Source organism: Carcharodon carcharias (genome assembly GCF_017639515.1).
Source record: "Carcharodon carcharias isolate sCarCar2 chromosome 5 unlocalized genomic scaffold, sCarCar2.pri SUPER_5_unloc_1, whole genome shotgun sequence".
In the NCBI taxonomy this organism is placed as follows: domain Eukaryota; kingdom Metazoa; phylum Chordata; class Chondrichthyes; order Lamniformes; family Lamnidae; genus Carcharodon; species Carcharodon carcharias.
Genome location: NW_024470534.1, coordinates 293,649 through 306,763, shown reverse-complemented (window position 1 = coordinate 306,763; position 13,115 = coordinate 293,649).

The following is a 13,115-nucleotide window of genomic DNA, read 5'->3' as shown; positions in this document are numbered from 1 at the left end:
TGGGGGACTGTACCCAAGTGAGAGTCAGTGTGTGTGGGACTGTACCCCAGTGAGAGTCAGTGTGTGTGAGACAGTACCCCAGTGAGAGTCAGTGTGTGTGGGACCCATACCCCAGTGAGAGTCAGTGTATGTGGGATTGTACCCCAGTGAGAGTCAGTGTGTGTGGGACCCGTACCCCAGTGAGAGTCAGTGTGTGTGAGACTGTACCCCAGTGAGAGTCAGTGTGTGGGGGACTGTACCCAGTGAGAGTCAGTGTGTGTGGGACACGTTACCCAGTGAGAGTCAGTGTGTGTGAGACTGTACCCCAGTGAGAGTCAGTGCGTGTGAGACTGTACCCCAGTGAGAGTCAGTGTGTGTGGGACCTGTACCCCAGTGAGAGTCAGTGTGTGTGAGACTGTACCCCAGTGAGAGTCAGTGTATGTGGGACTGTACCCCAGTGAGAGTCAGTGTGTGTGGGACCCGTACCCCAGTGAGAGTCAGTGTGTGTGACACTGTACCCCAGTGAGATTCAGTGTGTGTGGGACTGTACCCCAGTGAGAGTCAGTGTGTGTGGGACCCGTACCCCAGTGAGAGTCAGTGTGTGTGACACTGTACCCCAGTGAGAGTCAGTGTATGTGGGACTGTACCCCAGTGAGAGTCAGTGTGTGTGGGACCCGTACCCCAGTGAGAGTCAGTGTGTGTGACACTGTACCCCAGTGAGAGTCAGTGTGTGGGGGACTGTACCCAGTGAGAGTCAGTGTGTGTGGGACACGTACCACAGTGAGAGTCAGTGTGTGTGAGACTGTACCCCAGTGAGAGTCAGTGTATGTGGGACTGTACCCCAGTGAGAGTCAGTGTGTGGGGGACTGTACCCAGTGAGAGTCAGTGTGTGTGGGACTGTACCCCAGTGAGAGTCAGTGTGTGGGGGACTGTACCCAAGTGAGAGTCAGTGTGTGTGGGACTGTACCCCAGTGAGAGTCAGTTTGTGTGGGACTGTACCCCAGTGAGAGTCAGTGTGTGTGGGCCCCGTACCCCAGTGAGAGTCAGTGTGTGTGGGCCCCGTACCCCAGTGAGTCAGTGTGTGTGGGACTGTACCCCAGTGAGAGTCAGTGTGAGTGGGACCCGTTTCCCAGTGAGAGTCAGTGTGTGTGGGACTGTACCCCAGTGAGAGTCAGTGTGTGTGGGACTGTACCCCAGTGAGAGTCAGCGTGTGTGGGACTGTACCCCAGTGAGAGTCAGTGTGTGTGGGACCCGTACCCCAGTGAGAGTCAGTGTGTGTGTGACTGTACCCCAGTGAGAGTCAGTGTGTGCGGGACCCGTACCCCAGTGAGAGTCAGTGTGTGTGGGACTGTACCCCAGTGAGAGTCAGTGTGTGTGGGAACAGTACCTCAGCGAGAGTCAGTGTGTTTGGGACTGTACCCCAGTGAGAGTCAGTGTGTGTGGGACTGTACCCCAGTGAGAGTCAGTGTGTGTGGGACCCGTACCCCAGTGAGAGTCAGTGTGTGTGGGACACGTACCGCAGTGAGAGTCAGTGTGTGTGGGACCCGTACCCCAGTGAGAGTCAGTGTGTGTGGGACTGTACCCCAGTGAGTGTCAGTGTGTGTGGGTCTGTACCCCAGTGAGAGTCAGTGTGTGTGGGACCCGTACCCCAGTGAGAGTCAGTGTGTGTGAGACTGTACCCCAGTGAGAGTCAGTGTGTGTGGGACCCGTACCCCAGTGAGAGTCAGTGTGTGTGGGACCCGTACCCCAGTGAGAGTCAGTGTGTGTGGGACCCGTACCCCAGTGAGAGTCAGTGTGTGTGGGACTGTACCCCAGTGAGAGTCAGTGTGTGTGGGAACCGAACCCCAGTGAGAGTCAGTGTGTGTGGGACCCGTACCCCAGTGAGAGTCAGTGTGTGTGGGACCCGTACCCCAGTGAGAGTCAGTGTGTGTGGGACCCGTACCCCAGTGAGAGTCAGTGTGTGTGGGACTGTACCCCAGTGAGAGTCAGTGTATGTGGGACTGTACCCCAGTGAGAGTCAGTGTGTGTGGGACCCGTACCCCAGTGAGAGTCATTGTGTGTGAGACTGTACCCCAGTGAGAGTCAGTGTGTGGGGGACTGTACCCCAGTGAGAGTCAGTGTGTGTGGGACTGTACCCCAGTGAGAGTCAGTGTGTGTGAGACTGTACCCCAGTGAGAGTCAGTGTGTGTGGGACCCATACCCCAGTGAGAGTCAGTGTGTGTGGGACCCGTAGCCCAGTGAGAGTCAGTGTGTGTGGGACCCGTACCCCAGTGAGAGTCAGTGTGTGTGTGACTGTACCCCAGTGAGAGTCAGTGTGTGCGGGACCCGTACCCCAGTGAGAGTCAGTGTGTGTGGGACTGTACCCCAGTGAGAGTCAGTGTGTGTGGGACCCGTACCCCAGTGAGAGTCAGTGTGTGTGGGACACATACCCCAGTGAGAGTCAGTGTGTGTGGGACCCGTACCCCAGTGACAGTCAGTGTGTGTGGGACTGTACTCCAGTGAGTGTCAGTGTGTGTGGGACTGTACCCCAGTGAGAGTCAGTGTGTGTAGGACCCGTACCCCAGTGAGAGTCAGTGTGTGTGGGACCCGTACCCCAGTGAGAGTCAGTGTGTGTGGGACCTGTACCCCAGTGAGAGTCAGTGTGTGTGGGACTGTACGCCAGTGAGAGTCAGTGTGTGTGGGACCCGTACCCCAGTGAGAGTCAGTGTGTGTGGGAACTGTACCCCAGTGAGAGTCAGTGTGTGTGGGACCCGTACCCCAGTGAGAGTCAGTGTGTGTGGGACCCGTACCCCAGTGAGAGTCAGTGTGTGTGGGACTGTACCCCAGTGAGAGTCAGTGTGTGTGGGACTGTACCCCAGTGAGAGTCAGTGTGTGTGGGATCCGTACCCCAGTGAGAGTCAGTGTGTGTGAGACTGTACCCCAGTGAGAGTCAGTGTATGAGGGACTGTACCCCAGTGAGAGTCAGTGTGTGTGGGACCCTTACCCCAGTGAGAGTCAGTGTGTGGGGGACGGTACCCAGTGAGAGTCAGTGTGTGTGGGACACGTACCCCAGTGAGAGTCAGTGTGTGTGAGACTGTACCCCAGTGAGAGTCAGTGTGTGTGGGACTGTACCCCAGTGAGAGTCAGTGTGTGTGGGACTGTACCCCAGTGAGAGTCAGTGTGTGTGGGACCCATACCCCAGTGAGAGTCAGTGTGTGTGGGACCCGTAGCCCAGTGAGAGTCAGTGTGTGTGGGACCCGTACCCCAGTGAGAGTCAGTGTGTGTGTGACTGTACCCCAGTGAGAGTCAGTGTGTGCGGGACCCGTACCCCAGTGAGAGTCAGTGTGTGTGGGACTGTACCCCAGTGAGAGTCAGTGTGTGTGGGACCCGTACCCCAGTGAGAGTCAGTGTGTGTGGGACCCATACCCCAGTGAGAGTCAGTGTGTGTGGGACCCGTACCCCAGTGACAGTCAGTGTGTGTGGGACTGTACTCCAGTGAGTGTCAGTGTGTGTGGGACTGTACCCCAGTGAGAGTCAGTGTGTGTGGGACCCGTACCCCAGTGAGAGTCAGTGTGTGTGGGACCCGTACCCCAGTGAGAGTCAGTGTGTATGGGACCTGTACCCCAGTGAGAGTCAGTGTGTGTGGGACTGTACCCAGTGAGAGTCAGTGTGTGTGGGACCCGTACCCCAGTGAGAGTCAGTGTGTGTGGGAACTGTACCCCAGTGAGAGTCAGTGTGTGTGGGACCCGTACCCCAGTGAGGGTCAGTGTGTGTGGGACGCGTACCCCAGTGAGAGTCAGTGTGTGTGGGACTGTACCCCAGTGAGAGTCAGTGTGTGTGGGACTGTACCCCAGTGAGAGTCAGTGTGTGTGGGATCCGTACCCCAGTGAGAGTCAGTGTGTGTGAGACTGTACCCCAGTGAGAGTCAGTGTGTGTGGGACTGTACCCCAGTGAGAGTCAGTGTGTGTGGGACCCTTACCCCAGTGAGAGTCAGTGTGTGGGGGACGGTACCCAGTGAGAGTCAGTGTGTGTGGGACACGTACCCCAGTGAGAGTCAGTGTGTGTGAGACTGTACCCCAGTGAGAGTCAGTGTGTGTGGGACTGTACCCCAGTGAGAGTCAGTGTGTGTGGGACTGTACCCCAGTGAGAGTCAGTGTGTGTGGGACCCGTACCCCAGTGAGAGTCAGTGTGTGTGGGACCCGTACCCCAGTGAGAGTCAGTGTGTGTGTGACTGTACCCCAGTGAGAGTCAGTGTGTGTGTGTGTTTGTGACCCGTACCCCAGTGAGAGTCAGTGTGTGTGGGACCCGTACCCCAGTGAGAGTCAGTGTGTGTGGGACTGTACCCCAGTGAGTGTCAGTGTGTGTGGGTTGTACCCCAGTGAGAGTCAGTGTGTGTGGGACCCATACCCCAGTGAGAGTCAGTGTATGTGGTACCCGTACCCCAGTGAGAGTCAGTGTGTGTGGGACCCGTACCCCAGTGAGTGTCAGTGTGTGTGGGACCCGTACCCCAGTGAGGGTCATTGTGTGTGGGACGCGTACCCCAGTGAGAGTCAGTGTGTGTGGGACCCGTACCCCAGTGAGAGTCAGTGTGTGTGGGACTGTACCCCAGTGAGAGTCAGTGTGTGTGTGACTGTACCCCAGTGAGAGTCAGTGTGTGCGGGACCCGTACCCCAGTGAGAGTCAGTGTGTGTGGGACCCGTACCCCAGTGAGAGTCAGTGTGTGTGGGAACAGTACCCCAGTGAGAGTCAGTGTGTGTGGGACCCGTACCCCAGTGAGAGTCAGTGTGTGTGGGACTGTACCCCAGTGAGAGTCAGTGTGTGTGGGACTGTACCCCAGTGAGAGTCAGTGTGTGTAGGACCCGTACCCCAGTGAGAGTCAGTGTGTGTGGGACCCGTACCCCAGTGAGAGTCAGTGTGTATGGGACCTGTACCCCAGTGAGAGTCAGTGTGTGTGGGACACGTACCCCAGTGAGAGTCAGTGTGTGTGGGACACGTACCCCAGTGAGAGTCAGTGTGTGTGGGACTGTACCCAGTGAGAGTCAGTGTGTGTGGGACCCGTACCCCAGTGAGAGTCAGTGTGTGTGGGAACTGTACCCCAGTGAGAGTCAGTGTGTGTGGGACCCGTACCCCAGTGAGGGTCAGTGTGTGTGGGACGCGTACCCCAGTGAGAGTCAGTGTGTGTGGGACTGTACCCCAGTGAGAGTCAGTGTGTGTGGGACTGTACCCCAGTGAGAGTCAGTGTGTGTGGGATCCGTACCCCAGTGAGAGTCAGTGTGTGTGAGACTGTACCCCAGTGAGAGTCAGTGTATGTGGGACTGTACCCCAGTGAGAGTCAGTGTGTGTGGGACCCTTACCCCAGTGAGAGTCAGTGTGTGGGGGACGGTACCCAGTGAGAGTCAGTGTGTGTGGGACACGTACCCCAGTGAGAGTCAGTGTGTGTGGGACCCATACCCCAGTGAGAGTCAGTGTGTGTGGGACCCGTAGCCCAGTGAGAGTCAGTGTGTGTGGGACCCGTACCCCAGTGAGAGTCAGTGTGTGTGTGACTGTACCCCAGTGAGAGTCAGTGTGTGCGGGACCCGTACCCCAGTGAGAGTCAGTGTGTGTGGGACTGTACCCCAGTGAGAGTCAGTGTGTGTGGGACCCGTACCCCAGTGAGAGTCAGTGTGTGTGGGACACATACCCCAGTGAGAGTCAGTGTGTGTGGGACCCGTACCCCAGTGACAGTCAGTGTGTGTGGGACTGTACTCCAGTGAGTGTCAGTGTGTGTGGGACTGTACCCCAGTGAGAGTCAGTGTGTGTAGGACCCGTACCCCAGTGAGAGTCAGTGTGTGTGGGACCCGTACCCCAGTGAGAGTCAGTGTGTATGGGACCTGTACCCCAGTGAGAGTCAGTGTGTGTGGGACTGTACCCAGTGAGAGTCAGTGTGTGTGGGACCCGTACCCCAGTGAGAGTCAGTGTGTGTGGGAACTGTACCCCAGTGAGAGTCAGTGTGTGTGGGACCCGTACCCCAGTGAGGGTCAGTGTGTGTGGGACGCGTACCCCAGTGAGAGTCAGTGTGTGTGGGACTGTACCCCAGTGAGAGTCAGTGTGTGTGGGACTGTACCCCAGTGAGAGTCAGTGTGTGTGGGATCCGTACCCCAGTGAGAGTCAGTGTGTGTGAGACTGTACCCCAGTGAGAGTCAGTGTATGAGGGACTGTACCCCAGTGAGAGTCAGTGTGTGTGGGACCCTTACCCCAGTGAGAGTCAGTGTGTGGGGGACGGTACCCAGTGAGAGTCAGTGTGTGTGGGACACGTACCCCAGTGAGAGTCAGTGTGTGTGAGACTGTACCCCAGTGAGAGTCAGTGTGTGTGGGACTGTACCCCTGTGAGAGTCAGTGTGTGTGGGACTGTACCCGAGTGAGAGTCACTGTGTGTGGGACCCGTACCCCAGTGAGAGTCAGTGTGTGTAGGACGGTACCCCAGTGAGAGTCAGTGTGTGTGGGACTGTACCCCAGTGAGAGACAGTGTGTGTGTGTGTTTGTGACCCGTACCCCAGTGAGAATAAGTTTGTGTGGGACCTGTACCCCAGTGAGAGTCAGTGTGTGTGGGACTGTACTCCAGTGAGTGTCAGTGTGTGTGGGTTGTACCCCAGTGAGAGTCAGTGTGTGTGGGACCCGTACCCCAGTGAGAGTCAGTGTATGTGGTACCCGTACCCCAGTGAGAGTCAGTGTGTGTGGGACCCGTACCCCAGTGAGTGTCAGTGTGTGTGGGACCCGTACCCCAGTGAGGGTCAGTGTGTGTGGGACGCGTACCCCAGTGAGAGTCAGTGTGTGTGGGACCCGTACCCCAGTGAGAGTCAGTGTGTGTGGGACTGTACCCCAGTGAGAGTCAGTGTGTGTGGGACTGTACCCCAGTGAGAGTCAGTGTGTGCGGGACCCGTACCCCAGTGAGAGTCAGTGTGTGTGGGACCCGTACCCCAGTGAGAGTCAGTGTGTGTGGGACACATACCCCAGTGAGAGTCAGTGTGTGTGGGACCCGTACCCCAGTGACAGTCAGTGTGTGTGGGACTGTACTCCAGTGAGAGTCAGTGTGTGTGGGACTGTACCCCAGTGAGAGTCAGTGTGTGTAGGACCCGTACCCCAGTGAGAGTCAGTGTGTGTGGGACCCGTACCCCAGTGAGAGTCAGTGTGTGTGGGACCTGTACCCCAGTGAGAGTCAGTGTGTGTGGGACACGTACCCCAGTGAGAGTCAGTGTGTGTGGGACACGTACCCCAGTGAGAGTCAGTGTGTGTGGGACTGTACCCAGTGAGAGTCAGTGTGTGTGGGACCCGTACCCCAGTGAGAGTCAGTGTGTGTGGGAACTGTACCCCAGTGAGAGTCAGTGTGTGTGGGACCCGTACCCCAGTGAGGTCAGTGTGTGTGGGACGCGTACCCCAGTGAGAGTCAGTGTGTGTGGGACTGTACCCCAGTGAGAGTCAGTGTGTGTGGGACTGTACCCCAGTGAGAGTCAGTGTGTGTGGGATCCGTACCCCAGTGAGAGTCAGTGTGTGTGAGACTGTACCCCAGTGAGAGTCAGTGTATGAGGGACTGTACCCCAGTGAGAGTCAGTGTGTGTGGGACCCTTACCCCAGTGAGAGTCAGTGTGTGGGGGACGGTACCCAGTGAGAGTCAGTGTGTGTGGGACACGTACCCCAGTGAGAGTCAGTGTGTGTGAGACTGTACCCCAGTGAGAGTCAGTGTGTGTGGGACTGTACCCCAGTGAGAGTCAGTGTGTGTGGGACTGTACCCCAGTGAGAGTCAGTGTGTGTGGGACCCGTACCCCAGTGAGAGTCAGTGTGTGTGGGACCCGTACCCCAGTGAGAGTCAGTGTGTGTGTGACTGTACCCCAGTGAGAGTCAGTGTGTGTGTGTGTTTGTGACCCGTACCCCAGTGTGAGTCAGTGTGTGTGGGACCCGTACCCCAGTGAGAGTCAGTGTGTGTGGGACTGTACCCCAGTGAGTGTCAGTGTGTGTGGGTTGTACCCCAGTGAGAGTCAGTGTGTGTGGGACCCATACCCCAGTGAGAGTCAGTGTATGTGGTACCCGTACCCCAGTGAGAGTCAGTGTGTGTGGGACCCGTACCCCAGTGAGTGTCAGTGTGTGTGGGACCCGTACCCCAGTGAGGGTCATTGTGTGTGGGACGCGTACCCCAGTGAGAGTCAGTGTGTGTGGGACCCGTACCCCAGTGAGAGTCAGTGTGTGTGGGACTGTACCCCAGTGAGAGTCAGTGTGTGTGGGACTGTACCCCAGTGAGAGTCAGTGTGTGTGGGATCCGTACCCCAGTGAGAGTCAGTGTGTGTGAGACTGTACCCCAGTGAGAGTCAGTGTATGTGGGATTGTACCCCAGTGAGAGTCAGTGTGTGTGGGACCCGTACCCCAGTGAGAGTCAGTGTGTGTGAGACTGTACCCCAGTGAGAGTCAGTGTGTGGGGGACTGTACCCAGTGAGAGTCAGTGTGTGTGGGACACGTTACCCAGTGAGAGTCAGTGTGTGTGAGACTGTACCCCAGTGAGAGTCAGTGCGTGTGAGACTGTACCCCAGTGAGAGTCAGTGTGTGTGGGACCTGTACCCCAGTCAGAGTCAGTGTGTGTGGAACTGTACCCCAGTGAGAGTCAGTGTGTGTGTGGAGCAGTGCCCCAGTGATAGTAAGTGTATGTGGGACCCGTTCTCCAGTGAGAGTCAATGTGTGTGGAGCTGTACCCCAGTGAGATTCAGTGTGTGTAGGATCCATTCCCCAGTGAGAGTCAGTGTGTTTGTGGTGCTGTACCCCAGTGAGAGTCAGTGTGTGTGGTGCTGTACCCCAGTGAGAGTCAGTGTGTGTGGGACTGTACCCCAGTGAGAGTCAGTGTGTGTGGGACCCGTACCCCAGTGAGAGTCAGTGTGTGTGACACTGTACCCCAGTGAGAGTCAGTGTGTGGGGGACTGTACCCAGTGAGAGTCAGTGTGTGTGGGACACGTACCCCAGTGAGAGTCAGTGTGTGTGAGACTGTACCCCAGTGAGAGTCAGTGTATGTGGGACTGTACCCCAGTGAGAGTCAGTGTGTGGGGGACTGTACCCAGTGAGAGTCAGTGTGTGTGGGACTGTACCCCAGTGAGAGTCAGTGTGTGGGGGACTGTACCCAAGTGAGAGTCAGTGTGTGTGGGACTGTACCCCAGTGAGAGTCAGTTTGTGTGGGACTGTACCCCAGTGAGAGTCAGTGTGTGTGGGCCCCGTACCCCAGTGAGAGTCAGTGTGTGTGGGCCCCGTACCCCAGTGAGTCAGTGTGTGTGGGACTGTACCCCAGTGAGAGTCAGTGTGAGTGGGACCCGTTTCCCAGTGAGAGTCAGTGTGTGTGGGACTGTACCCCAGTGAGAGTCAGTGTGTTTGGGACTGTACCCCAGTGAGAGTCAGCGTGTGTGGGACTGTACCCCAGTGAGAGTCAGTGTGTGTGGGAACCGTACCCCAGTGAGAGTCAGTGTGTGTGGGACCCATACCCCAGTGAGAGTCAGTGTGTGTGGGACTGTACCCCAGTGGGAGTTAGTTTGTGTGGGACTGTACCCCAGTGAGAGTCAGTGTGTGTGGGCCCCGTACCCCAGTGAGAGTCAGTGTGTGTGGGCCCCATACCCCAGTGAGAGTCAGTGTGTGTGGGACTGTACCCCAGTGAGAGTCAGTGTGTTTGGGACCCGTATCCCAGTGAGAATCAGTGTGTGTGGGACCCGTACCCCAGTGAGAGTCAGTGTGTGTGGGACCCGCACCCCAGTGAGAGTCAGTGTGTGTGAGAACTGTACCCCAGTGAGAGTCAGTGTGTGTGGGACCCGTACCCCAGTGAGAGTCAGTGTGTGTGGGACTGTACCCCAGTGAGAGTCAGTGTGTGTGGGACTGTACCCCTGTGAGAATCAGTGTGTGTGGGACCCGTACCCCAGTGAGAGTCAGTGTGTGTGGGACCCGTACGCCAGTGAGAGTCAGTGTGTGTGGGACCCGTACCCCAGTGAGAGTCAGTGTGTGTGGGACCCGTACCCCAGTGAGAGTCAGTGTGTGTGTGGGACTGTACCCCAGTGAGAGTCAGTGTGTGTGAGACTGTACCCCAGTGAGAGTCAGTGTGTGTGGGACCCGTACCCCAGTGAGAGTCAGTGTGTGTGGGACCCGTACCCCAGTGAGAGTCAGTGTGTGTGGGACTGTACCCAGTGAGTGTCAGTGTGTGTGGGACCCATACCCCAGTGAGAGTCAGTGTGTGTGGGACCCGTACCCCAGTGAGAGTCAGTGTGTGTGGGACCCGTACCCCAGTGAGAGTCAGTGTGTGTGTGACTGTACCCCAGTGAGAGTCAGTGTGTGAGGGAACCGAACCCCAGTGAGAGTCACTGTGTGTGGGACCCGAACCCCAGTGAGAGTCAATGTGTGTGGGACCCGTACCCCAGTGAGAGTCAGTGTGTGTGGTACCCGTACCCCAGTGAGAGTCAGTGTGTGTGGGACTGTACCCCAGTGAGAGTCAGTGTATGTGGGACTGTACCCCAGTGAGAGTCAGTGTGTGTGGGACCCGTACCCCAGTGAGAGTCATTGTGTGTGAGACTGTACCCCAGTGAGAGTCAGTGTGTGGGGGACTGTACCCAAGTGAGAGTCAGTGTGTGTGGGACTGTACCCCAGTGAGAGTCAGTGTGTGTGAGACTGTACCCCAGTGAGAGTCAGTGTGTGTGGGACCCATACCCCAGTGAGAGTCAGTGTGTGTGGGACCCGTAGCCCAGTGAGAGTCAGTGTGTGTGGGACCCGTACCCCAGTGAGAGTCAGTGTGTGTGTGACTGTACCCCAGTGAGAGTCAGTGTGTGCGGGACCCGTACCCCAGTGAGAGTCAGTGTGTGTGGGACTGTACCCCAGTGAGAGTCAGTGTGTGTGGGACCCGTACCCCAGTGAGAGTCAGTGTGTGTGGGACACATACCCCAGTGAGAGTCAGTGTGTGTGGGACCCGTACCCCAGTGACAGTCAGTGTGTGTGGGACTGTACTCCAGTGAGTGTCAGTGTGTGTGGGACTGTACCCCAGTGAGAGTCAGTGTGTGTAGGACCCGTACCCCAGTGAGAGTCAGTGTGTGTGGGACCCGTACCCCAGTGAGAGTCAGTGTGTATGGGACCTGTACCCCAGTGAGAGTCAGTGTGTGTGGGACACGTACCCCAGTGAGAGTCAGTGTGTGTGGGACACGTACCCCAGTGAGAGTCAGTGTGTGTGGGACTGTACCCAGTGAGAGTCAGTGTGTGTGGGACCCGTACCCCAGTGAGAGTCAGTGTGTGTGGGAACTGTACCCCAGTGAGAGTCAGTGTGTGTGGGACCCGTACCCCAGTGAGGGTCAGTGTGTGTGGGACGCGTACCCCAGTGAGAGTCAGTGTGTGTGGGACTGTACCCCAGTGAGAGTCAGTGTGTGTGGGACTGTACCCCAGTGAGAGTCAGTGTGTGTGGGACCCGTACCCCAGTGAGAGTCAGTGTGTGTGAGACTGTACCCCAGTGAGAGTCAGTGTATGAGGGACTGTACCCCAGTGAGAGTCAGTGTGTGTGGGACCCTTACCCCAGTGAGAGTCAGTGTGTGGGGGACGGTACCCAGTGAGAGTCAGTGTGTGTGGGACACGTACCCCAGTGAGAGTCAGTGTGTGTGAGACTGTACCCCAGTGAGAGTCAGTGTGTGTGGGACTGTACCCCAGTGAGAGTCAGTGTGTGTGGGACTGTACCCCAGTGAGAGTCAGTGTGTGTGGGACCCGTACCCCAGTGAGAGTCAGTGTGTGTGGGACCCGTACCCCAGTGAGAGTCAGTGTGTGTGTGACTGTACCCCAGTGAGAGTCAGTGTGTGTGTGTGTTTGTGACCCGTACCCCAGTGAGAGTCAGTGTGTGTGGGACCCGTACCCCAGTGAGAGTCAGTGTGTGTGGGACTGTACCCCAGTGAGTGTCAGTGTGTGTGGGTTGTACCCCAGTGAGAGTCAGTGTGTGTGGGACCCATACCCCAGTGAGAGTCAGTGTATGTGGTACCCGTACCCCAGTGAGAGTCAGTGTGTGTGGGACCCGTACCCCAGTGAGTGTCAGTGTGTGTGGGACCCGTACCCCAGTGAGGGTCATTGTGTGTGGGACGCGTACCCCAGTGAGAGTCAGTGTGTGTGGGACCCGTACCCCAGTGAGAGTCAGTGTGTGTGGGACTGTACCCCAGTGAGAGTCAGTGTGTGTGGGACTGTACCCCAGTGAGAGTCAGTGTGTGTGGGATCCGTACCCCAGTGAGAGTCAGTGTGTGTGAGACTGTACCCCAGTGAGAGTCAGTGTATGTGGGACTGTACCCCAGTGAGAGTCAGTGTGTGTGGGACCCGTACCCCAGTGAGAGTCAGTGTGTGTGAGACTGTACCCCAGTGAGAGTCAGTGTGTGGGGGACTGTACCCAGTGAGAGTCAGTGTGTGTGGGACTGTACCCCAGTGAGAGTCAGTGTGTGCGGGACCCGCACCCCAGTGAGAGTCAGTGTGTGTGGGACCCGTACCCCAATGATAGTCAGTGTGTGTGGGACTGTACCCATGTGAGAGTCAGTGTGTGTGGGACTGTACCCCAGTGAGAGTCAGTGTGTGTGGGATCCGTACCCCAGTGAGAGTCAGTGTGTGTGAGACTGTACCCCAGTGAGAGTCAGTGTATGTGGGACTGTACCCCAGTGAGAGTCAGTGTGTGTGGGACCCGTACCCCAGTGAGAGTCAGTGTGTGTGAGACTGTACCCCAGTGAGAGTCAGTGTGTGGGGGACTGTACCCAGTGAGAGTCAGTGTGTGTGGGACAAGTACCCCAGTGAGAGTCAGTGTGTGTGAGACTGTACCCCAGTGAGAGTCAGTGTATGTGGGACTGTACCCCAGTGAGAGTCAGTGTGTGTGGGACTGTACCCCAGTGAGAGTCAGTGTGTGTGGGACCCGTACCCCAGTGAGAGTCAGTGTGTGTGAGACTGTACCCAAGTGAGAGTCAGTGTGTGTGGGACCCGTACCCCAGTGAGAGTCAGTGTGTGGGGGACTGTACCCAAGTGAGTGTCAGTGTGTGTGGGACTGTACCCCAGTGAGAGTCAGTGTGTGTGAGACAGTACCCCAGTGAGAGTCAGTGTGTGTGGGACCCATACCCCAGTGAGAGTCAGGGTATGTGGGATTGTACCCCAGTGAGAGTCAGTGT